Raw genomic sequence first — 11,217 nt, forward strand, 5'->3', positions numbered from 1 at the left:
AATGTAACGAAATACGCCTCCGGCTCTCGCTCAGTGCCCCCTCCTCCTTTTCAAAGATCCCGCGCGTGCGCACAGGCCCTGTGCCTGATGCGCCCGTGCGGACATTATAGAATCAGCCTCATTGAGCGAAGTGCGCATGCGCGCACTTCGCTCAACCTCCTCATAAGACGAGCACTGCAGCCGGCCACTCAGAGCCTGCGGCTCCATACAGCGCTTGGCAGGCTCTGAGTGGCTGGCCCTGCAGTGCTCGTCTTATGAGGAGTTTGAGCGAAGTGCGCGCATGCGCACTTCGCTCAATGAGGTGATTCTAAATGTCGCACGGGCGCATCAGGCACAGGCCTGTGCGCACGCGCGGGATCTTTGACACCCAGGAGGGGGGGCACTGAGGAGAGCCGGGAGGCGGATTTCTTTACCATTCAGGCGGCGCTGAAAGGATCAGGGGAGGAGCTGGGCACCAACGCGGCGGCGGCGGGCGGAGCTTCAGACCTTCAGAAACGCCCTGGGCACCTTATCCACAAGATTGGACAGGTTAGATAAAAGGTATTTTTATCAAAACGAGACGGCGAATTTATGTTATAACAACACCTTTGTAATCACAAGGGCGCCATGGAGAGAACAATACTTTTAAAAGGGGGGGTTAGAAAGTGGTGACAGAGTCCCTTTAAGTTGCATTACTGAAATAAATGAACTTTGCACAATATTCAAATTTTTCGAGTTTCACCTGTAAATACAATAAGAACAGAGACCGTTGGCGGGAATGAATGGACATTGAAAAATAACAGAACAACATATCAAAAATCTTGAGAATGAGTCCTTAATTATCTGACAGATAAGGGGTGTGAAAGTTTTATGGTCTCTAAATTGATGTTATCTGAGAGACCTGGGGCCCCCAGTATGTCTATAGAAGACTCTTTAGATTGTAGTGTGTCATAAATCCCGGGGACAAATTCAATCCAGTATTCAGTGTCCAGCAGTGTTATACATTTGTATTCCCAAATTCTTCTAGCTCTTTGGGATTTGAAGTTGCCTTTTATGGTTCAATAAGATTTTATTATTATTATTATCAAATACAATCATAAGAGAACATCCCAAATTGCAGTATACATACCGCATACAAAGATACATTGCGACATGCAATCATGAACAGCAGTACAGCATAAAGGACAAGGTATAAGCATGTATCTGTATCTGTATAACAAACAGTCAGCTGACAAAAAGTCAGCGGAAACAAAGGCCCTAAAGGGCTTAATAAGGCCTCAAACAAATGATGTATAGGCCAATAATTTTAGACAAACTTGACATAAAAGGGGGGAAGACAGGGTGACACACAAGAGGAGGGGAGGGGGGGGGGGGAGAAATCATAGGTCATATCTAGAGAATAGCTAGGTACTATTAAGGAGGAGAATCAGGGAGAACCCCAGATGCCAACCAAACCGAAAACGATGAAGTTGCCTTTTAATATGAGAACTTAACATGTGTTCTTCATTGTGTCCTGGGCTTTTCCATTCAGAATGCATTAGGGCAAAACTGATCCGTTTTGGACCGTTTGTGAGAGCCCATGACGAAGCCAAAACGCCAGTGTGAAAGTAGCCTTATTGTGTGGCGATGGGACCTCATCCTTGCATTGAGTTTCTGTCCTGTTTCTCCAACGTAGAGGCCTCCAACAGGACATTTAGTGCAGAGAATCAGATCAACAACATCAGATGTAGAACATGTGAATGTCCCAGGGACCTGATAGTCCTGCTGTGTGTTGGGGATCCGGATCTTATCTGATGTCATTATATGAGCACAGGTTTTGCATCTTCTTATATTACAGGGATGGGTTCCTTTTTCTGTGGCCTTCAAACTTGATCTGATCATAATATTCCTTAGATTTGGAGGTTGTCGGTAAGCTAGTAAGGGGGGATCTGGGAAGATTGTTTTTAGTCGTTCTTCCTTACGTAGGACATGATGTCATTTTTTTTGCAGTTTTTCTCAGTACCTCTAGTTGTGGGTTGTAGGTCACAACCAGAGGTACGCGCTGGTTCTGTTTCTTTTCATGGTATTGGAGAAGTTGACTTCTGGGGATCTTGGTGGCTCTTGTGATCTGATCTTCAGTTGAAGCAGGTTGATAGCCCTGGTGTAAAAATGTCCTTTTCAGATGTTGTAAATGCTCGTCTGATGGGCTGGAACAGATTCGGTTATATCTGATGGCTTGACTATAGATGATGGACTTTGTTTGGGGCGGAAGCTGTCCCATTGGAGGTATGTAGGCCGACCAACAGGTTTCTGATACAGAGATGTCTGTATTGAGCCGTCTTGAAGTTTTATGGTGGTACTTCTGTGTGTGAATAGTTGAGGGTCAGGTTTATGGTGGGATGGAATTTGTTGAATTGTTCATAAAATGTTATCAGTTCATGTTCAGAGTCGGTCCAGATTATTAGGATGTCATCAATGAAACGGAAGTAGGCCAAGGGTTTTTTGGGGCAGGATACCAAATAGTCATTTTCCAGTTTTGCCATGAAGAGACTTGCATATTGCGGTGCCCATGGCGGTCCCAGCGCACTGTAAATATATCTCCTTGTCATCAGAGAAATAGTTATGGGTGAGGATGAATTTGGTCAGTTGTCGTACAGACTCTAGGACGATCCCATTCGCCTCCAGGTATACTCGGCAAGCAGTTAATCCATCATTGAGCGGGATATTCGAATACAAGGATTCCACATCAATGGTGGCCAAGATTGTGCCTTTAGCGAGGGGACCTATGGTTGAGAGTTTGTTCAATAAGTCAGTGCTGTCCTTTAGATAACTTGTGGTGTTCCTCACTAATGGTTTGAGGATGCCCTCTATCCAACCTGAGATTTTTTCAGTGAGGGTTACCTGGATTCCCTGATTTGTGTATTTTGGGAAGCATGTAGAATACTCTGATCCTGGGATTCTCAGGTACCAAGTCTAAAAGTTGCGTGGATCCTGCAGGAAGACCCCTGATGACCTTTTTTAACTCTCCCAAATATTTCTGAGTTGCGTCTCCCTCCATTTTGATATAGTATTGTGTGTCTGTGAGTTGTCGGTGTGCTTCTTCTACATAGTCCAAAGTGTTTAAAAGGACTACAGCGCCACCTTTATCTGCAGGTTTTATGGTGATTCCTTTGTTCTTTTTTAAGGTCTGAATCGCCCTCCGTTCCTGTACGTTGATGTTGAATGTTTCTTTTATGTTTGTCCAGTATTGCAGACTGTACTACATTTCTACAGGAGTCAATGTACTGGTCCAAAATGGTATTGCGGCCAGGGGGACGGGTCCAGTCAGTCCTAAAATATTCCTCCATGTCACTACAGAGTTCTGTTTTGTCAAAACTTTTGGTAGGGCAGAATGAGAGTCCTCTGGAGAGCACCTTGAGTTCCACATTATTACTGATCCTGAGTTACATCCTGTATTATACTCCAGAGCTGCACTCACTATTCTGCTGGTGGAGCCTCTGTGTACATTACATTACTTATCCTGTATTATACTCCAGAGCTGCACTCACTATTCTGCTGGTGCAGTCACTGTGTACATACATTACATTACTTATCCTGTACTGATCCTGAGTTACATCCTGTATTATACTCCAGAGCTGCACTCACTATTCTGCTGGTGCAGTCACTGTGTACATACATTACATTACTTATCCTGTACTGATCCTGAGTTACATCCTGTATTATACTCCAGAGCTGCACTCACTATTCTGCTGGTGGAGCCTCTGTGTACATTACATTACTTATCCTGTATTATACTCCAGAGCTGCACTCACTATTCTGCTGGTGGAGTCACTGTGTACATACATTACTTATCCTGTACGGATCCTGAGTTACATCCTGTATTATACTCCAGAGCTGCACTCACTATTCTGCTGGTGCAGTCACTGTGTACATACATTACATTACTTATCCTGTACTGATCCTGAGTTACATCCTGTATTATACTCCAGAGCTGCACTCACTATTCTGCTGGTGCAGTCACTGTGTACATACATTACATTACTTATCCTGTACTGATCCTGAGTTACATCCTGTATTATACTCCAGAGCTGCACTCACTATTCTGCTGGTGGAGCCTCTGTGTACATTACATTACTTATCCTGTATTATACTCCAGAGCTGCACTCACTATTCTGCTGGTGGAGTCACTGTGTACATACATTACTTATCCTGTACGGATCCTGAGTTACATCCTGTATTATACTCCAGAGCTGCACTTACTATTCTGCTGGTGCAGTCACTGTGTACATACATTACATTACTTATCCTGTACTGATCCTGTGTTACATCCTGTATTATACTCCAGAGCAGCACTCACTATTCTGATGGTGCAGTCACTGTGTACATACATTACATTACTTATCCTGTACTGATCCTGAGTTCAATCCTGTATTAGACTCCAGAGCTGCACTCACTATTCTGCTGGTGGAGTCACTGCCATGATCCAGGGGGGCATAGAATGGAGAGGTGGCTGTGCATGACTGTGGGTCTCTCCGTTAGGGGGAGAATCCTGAATAATCTGAGGTGATAACCGGTAAAGCAATCCTCTTGAGTTACTTAGAATCTAGCGCTGCACGTTCTGGGTTACATGCCCGTTATCGGCATATTGATCGCTCGTGTGGCCCGCAGGCTGCAGCATGCACAAGGTCACATCAATACTACACTGCTGATGGGGGTGAAGCTCAGCTGGTCGAGGTCTGGTCACCAGCGCTGCTTATTTCCGTGGAAAATTCTAGACTTTTCTTGGGGTCATCTTCACGGTAATCAGCATTGTGGCCATAGAGGAGTCCACACAATACTGACAGTGCGGAGATCAGCGGCGTCAGTGCCCACAGCTCTGCTTCCTTCACCCGGGGAGCAAAGATTTCGTTCACTGCACTAGACCTGCTGCAGCTAATCAGACAAGGCAGTGGCTTGTAGGAGACCCCCCTGGCATCCAATAACCAGGACACGTGGAGTCCTGGGAGCGCGGCTGCTTATGGGGCATAAAGGAAAAATTGACACATCCTCCGCTTTTGCCCTTAAATGGGATAAGCCCCCGTTTTTGGGTTTTGTGATCCAAGTGAACTGTGGGCACTGTAAAACAAAACATGCAATGCAACAGCTCTCTGCAAATCAAATAAAGTACAAAATTGCATAATAATAACAAGTGCTATACTAATAAGTTTAGAGATGCTTGGCAAATCATTTTGTACAAAATTATTTGAGCCCATCTGCCGCACGTCAAGGCGATCTCTGTAAGACGGGTTCCTATGAACTATGGGCAGTCTGTGCGATTTCAGCCATTGAGAGCAAAAATCAGAACAGGCCACTAGGTGGAGCCAGACCACTATGTCTATATATGTGAATGGTAAAGTAGCATGTCGCCTGCGTAATCCTCCATAGCCACAGCTTTATCACATGGAAGGGACCATTAGGCCCTTGTACACAAGGTGGCATCAGTGCAGGAACCACATGAGTCCTGTCCTCTAGGAAGGTCAATACTCAACTTCTCAATGAATTGACAGGTACGAGATTCAGTGACGTGGGCTGTGACAACTGTGACAAGTCCTCAGGCTAGGTCTACACGGCCATCTGTTATCACAATGTCTCACTACTACATTGCACTTTTTGGTAGTAGACGTGGTCACGTTGTGGCGGCAGAAATCCAAACCTGCTGGCGGGTATATATGATTTTGGAGAAGCTGATAGAGAACTGCCTCTTTCAGATTATTCGCTCCTCTCCCCATTTCTGCAGAACTCTTCTCTCCCAGACGCCATCGGAGACTACGTCCTGACAGCAGCCCCCTTGTGTGTGACTGGTCTGGAGTCTGTATAAAGGAGAGGACTGGTCTGGGGTCTGTATAAAGGAGAGGACTGGTCTGGGGTCTGTATAAAGGAGAGGACTGGTCTGGGGTCTGTATAAAGGAGAGGACTGGTCTGGGGTCTGTATAAAGGAGAGGACTGGTCTGGTGTCTGTATAAAGGAGAGGACTGGTCTGGAGTCTGTATAAAGGAGAGGACTGGTCTGGAGTCTGTATAAAGGAGAGGACTGGTCTAGAGTCTGTATAAAGGAGAGGACTGGTCTGGAGTCTGTATAAAGGAGAGGACTGGTCTGGAGTCTGTATAAAGGAGAGGACTGGTCTGGGGTCTGTATAAAGGAGAGGACTGGTCTGGGGTCTGTATAAAGGAGAGGACTGGTCTGGGGTCTGTATAAAGAAGAGGACTGGTCTGGTGTCTGTATAAAGGAGAGGACTGGTCTGGGGTCTGTATAAAGGAGAGGACTGGTCTGGGGTCTGTATAAAGGAGAGGACTGGTCTGGGGTCTGTATAAAGGAGAGGACTGGTCTGGGGTCTGTATAAAGGAGAGGACTGGTCTGGTGTCTGTATAAAGGAGAGGACTGGTCTGGGGTCTGTATAAAGGAGAGGACTGGTCTGGGGTCTGTATAAAGGAGAGGACTGGTCTGGGGTCTGTATAAAGAAGAGGACTGGTCTGGGGTCTGTATAAAGAAGAGGACTGGTCTGGTGTCTGTATAAAGGAGAGGACTGGTCTGGGGTCTGTATAAAGGAGAGGACTGGTCTGGGGTCTGTATAAAGGAGAGGACTGGTCTGGGGTCTGTATAAAGGAGAGGACTGGTCTGGGGTCTGTATAAAGGAGAGGACTGGTCTGGGGTCTGTATAAAGGAGAGGACTGGTCTAGGGTCTGTATAAAGGAGAGGACTGGTCTGGAGTCTGTATAAGGCCCCTTTCACACGGGCGAGTATTCCGCACGGGTGCAATGCGTGAGTTGAACGCATTGCACCCGCACTGAATCCTGACCCATTCATTTCTATGGGGCTGTGCACGCGAGCAGTGATTTTCACGCATCACTTGTGCGTTGCGTGAAAATCGCAGCAAGCTCTATATTCTGCGTTTTTGACGCAACGCAGGCCTCATAGAAGTGAATGGGGTCGCATGAAAATCACAAGCATCCGCAAGCAAGTGCGGATGCGGTGCGATTTTCACGCATGGTTGCTAGGTGATGATCGGGCTGGGGACTCGATCTGTATTATTTTTCCTTATAACATGGTTATAAGGGAAAATAATAGCATTCTGAATACAGAATGCAAAGTAAAATAGTGATGGAGGGGTTAAAAAAATAATAATAATTAACTCACCGAGTCCACTTCATCGCGTAGTTGCGGATCTCTGTCTTCTTCTGTAATGTTGAGCTGCCGGCTAAGGACCTGTGGTGACATCACATCACATGATCCAATCACATGGTCCCTCACCATGGTGATGAACCATGTGATGAGCACAGTGACGTCATCAAAGGTCCTATTCCTGTGCACAGCAAAGAAGACAGAAGAGATGCCGGCTGCGCGATCAAGTGGATTAAGGTGAGTTAAAATTATTATAATTTTTTTTTTAACCCCTCCAGCCCTATTTTACTAAGCATTCTGTATTAAGAATGCTATTATTTTCCCTTATAACCATGTTATAAGGGAAAATAATACAATCTACAGAACACCTAACCCAAACCCGAACTTCTGTGAAGAAGTTCGGGTTTGGGTACCAAACATGCCAATTTTTCTCACGCGCGTGCAAAACGCATTACAATGTTTTGCACTTGCGCGGATAAATCGCACATTTTCCTGCAACTCACCCGCATCTTATCCGGGCAAAAAACATGACGCCCGTGTGAAAGAGGCCTAAGGCTCCATTCACACGTCCATTGCATGTTTTGCGGATCCGCAAAACACAGACACCTGCAATGTGCGTTCCACATTTTGCGGACCGCACATCGCCGACACTAATAGAATATGCTTATTCTTGTCCGCAATTGCGGACAAGAATAGGACATGTTCTATTTTTTTCGGGAACGGAAAAGCGGACCCGGAAGTGCGGGTCCACATTTCCGGAGCTGGTCCGCACATCGTGCGGCCCCATAGAAATGAATGGGTCCGCAATTCCGTTCCGCAAAATGCGGAATGAAATTGCAGACGTGTGAATGGGGCCTAAAGGAGAGGACTGTTCTGAGGTCTGTATTAAGGAACGGACTGGTTTGGGATCTGCATAAAGGAGGGCTCTGGTCTGGGGTCTGTATAAAGGAGGGGTCTGGTCTGTATAAAGGAGGGGTCTGTATAAAAGAGGGGTCTGTATAAAGGAGGGGTATGGTCAGGGGTCTGTATAAAGGAGGGGTCTGTATAAAGGAGGGGTATGGTCAGGGGTCTGTATAAAGGAGGGGTCTGGTCTGTATAAAGGAGGGGTCTGGTCAGGGGTCTGTATAAAAGAGGGGTCTGTATAAAGGAGGGGTATGGTCAGGGGTCTGTATAAAGGAGGGGTCTGGTCAGGGGTCTGTATAAAGGAGGGGTCTGTATAAAGGAGGGGTATGGTCAGGGGTCTGTATAAAGGAGGGGTCTGGTCAGGGGTCTGTATAAAGGAGGGGTCTTTATAAAGGAGGGTTCTGGTCTAGGGTCTTTATAAAGGAGGGGTCTGGTCTAGGGTCTTTATAAAGGAGGGGTATGGTCTAGGGTCTTTATAAAGGAGGGGTCTGGTCTAGGGTCTTTATAAAGGAGGGGTCTGGTCTGGGGTCTGTATAAAGGAGGGTTCTGGTCTAGGGTCTTTATAAAGGAGGGTTCTGGTCTAGGGTCTTTATAAAGGAGGGGTCTGGTCTAGGGTCTTTATAAAGGAGGGGTCTGGTCTAGGGTCTTTATAAAGGAGGGGTCTGGTCTGGGGTCTGTATAAAGGAGGGTTCTGGTCTAGGGTCTTTATAAAGGAGGGTTCTGGTCTAGGGTCTTTATAAAGGAGGGGTCTGGTCAGGGATCTGTATTAGGCCTCTTGCACACGACCGTATGTTTTTTTCAGTATTTTGCGGTCCGCAAAAAATACGGATGATGTCCGTCTGCATTCCGTTTGTTTTTCTGTCGAACAGAACAGCTGGCCCCTGATAGAACAGTACTATTCTTGTCCGGTCTATTATTGCGGACAATAATAGGACATGTTCTATCTTTGAACGGAACGGAAATATGGAAACGGAAGGCATATGGAGTACCTTCCCTTTTTTTTTTTTTGCGGATCCATTAAAATGAATGGTTCCGTATACGGAACACAAAAAACGGAACGTAAATGGGAAAAAAAACATTAGTGTGCAAGAGGCCTAAAGGAGAGGTCTGGGGTTTGTAGAAAGGAGGAATCTGGTCTGGGGTCTGTACATATGAGAGGACTGGTCTGGGGTCCATATAAGGGAGGGGTCTGTATAAGGGAGGGATTTGTAAAAAGTGTCTGGGTCTGTATGAAGGAACGGACTAGTTTGGGATCTGCATAAAGGAGGGGTCTGGTCTGAGGTCTGTGGTCTGTGTAAAGAGGGGGTCTGGTCTAGGGTCTTTATAAATGGGGGAGTGGGGGGGGGGGGGGGTCTGCATTTCTTTGAAGTGTCTGGTCTGGGGTCTGTATTAAGGAGTGGTCTATGCTGCTGTCTGCTCCAGCCTGACCACGATTCTACTATCCAGACCTCACAGCCCCATAGATCGCTATGATGAATTGAGTTCTGAAACGGTAAAAAAAAAGGTAATAAAAAGGTGATGAAAAAACACTGTTGAAACAACGTTTCCATCAATGGCGGACAGAACCGTCAGGGTTAATCTGCAACGCAGACACCGGACCCGCGGTGGCATCATCCTGACCTCAGTATAATCTCACTGAGGCGGCAGATGCTAACAGCTTTGCCTGATCATTAGTCATTAAGGCTAATTACTCCCCATTACACAACATGGGCTCAGGATCTCCACATAAATCTTCATATTCTTAAGAGCTCTGCTTGCAGTCAGTGAATGAAAACGTGCATCTTTACCTCCAGAGCCTGCCATGTCGATGTGACATAGGTGAGCTCTGATACACTGCAACAAGCCTCTGGACTGTTTCCATTCACCGACAGCAAGCATGGGTTTGGTTACCATCATCTATTCACATCTTATAAAGTGATATATATGTACACGGCTTTAGGATGTGTGTGGCTCCGCCCTCTTCATCTACAAATGAATGTGTCTGGGAAAGCTGGGTGATTGTCCCCGTAGGAGCTGAAATGGCGGCTGCATGGCCTGTCACCCAGCTTTCCCAGACACAGATGTAGTTGTCACTTTTAGGGGCCGCTCCCAGTCGCGGCGGGTGAACTGGAAATGAGATGAAACCAGGAGGAATTTTCAGAGCTCGTTATCTTATTTTTCTGCGATTTAATCAGCTGCAGATGTTGACCTCACGAGGGACGACTACAGGAAGAAGGAGGAGGGACGGACCCGTCCAAACATCAGACCCTGCCCCATGATATCACCCTGTTATAGGACGCCGCCAGGTCCCTGCGCCAGAAGAGCTGACAATCTAACGTCACAGCAGATGTGAACGCTCCCTAAACCAAGACGTCCACTCCTTGTGCTTATCCATACGGGTACAGGGGGCATCCATAGGGAGCTAGGTGTGCTAAGTTTCCAAAAGTCTGTGCTCCCCCCTCCCTCTAATGAGCCGCCATTTTCAATTCACATCGGCGGTTTGTCTGTGACTTGTCACCTGCAACCAAAAATCCAGCGGGTCTGGATTTTTGGTGACAGGCGTGTCACAGTGGTATTCTGTTGCATGACGCAATTAGGCCGCATCATTAGTCGTTGCGATTTTCATATCGAGGACTGCCCGAATGGCTTGTGATGAAAGGCTTGGTGGTGACCCTAACCCTGGCTTTGGCCATTGGGCACCATCTTGCCAACTAGTCAAATCTTTGACCTGCCAGAGCCGCCCTGAGGTGTACGAGGTGATATTGTGACAGGAAAAGTATCCCAAAATGACCAAGAGACAAAGAACGGGACCTCTGAAATGTGTTGTGCACTAACATCAGGTTTTCATTCACTGACAGTAAGCAGACATTTTGAAAATGGTGAGAAACACCAAGGCAGACAGATAACCCTGTCTGAAAGGAGGCCTGGCCTTGTTGCCCATAGTAACCAATCACAGCGCAGCTTTCATTTCTCAAGATCACTATACGAAATGAAAGCTGAGCTGTGATTGGTCGATATAGACAACAAGCACAGAACTCCTTCTAGTCCAGGGATGCTCAACTTGCGGCCCTCCAGCTGTTGCAAAACTAGAACTCCCAGCATGCCCAGACAGTCTACAGCTATCAGCCTACACCAGGGCATGGTGGGAGTTGTAGTTTTACAACAGCTGGAGGGCCACAGGTTGAGCATCCCTGTTCTAGTCTGTTTTCATAAATCTGC

Source organism: Bufo bufo, chromosome 7 (assembly GCF_905171765.1).
Source record: "Bufo bufo chromosome 7, aBufBuf1.1, whole genome shotgun sequence".
NCBI classification, from domain to species: domain Eukaryota; kingdom Metazoa; phylum Chordata; class Amphibia; order Anura; family Bufonidae; genus Bufo; species Bufo bufo.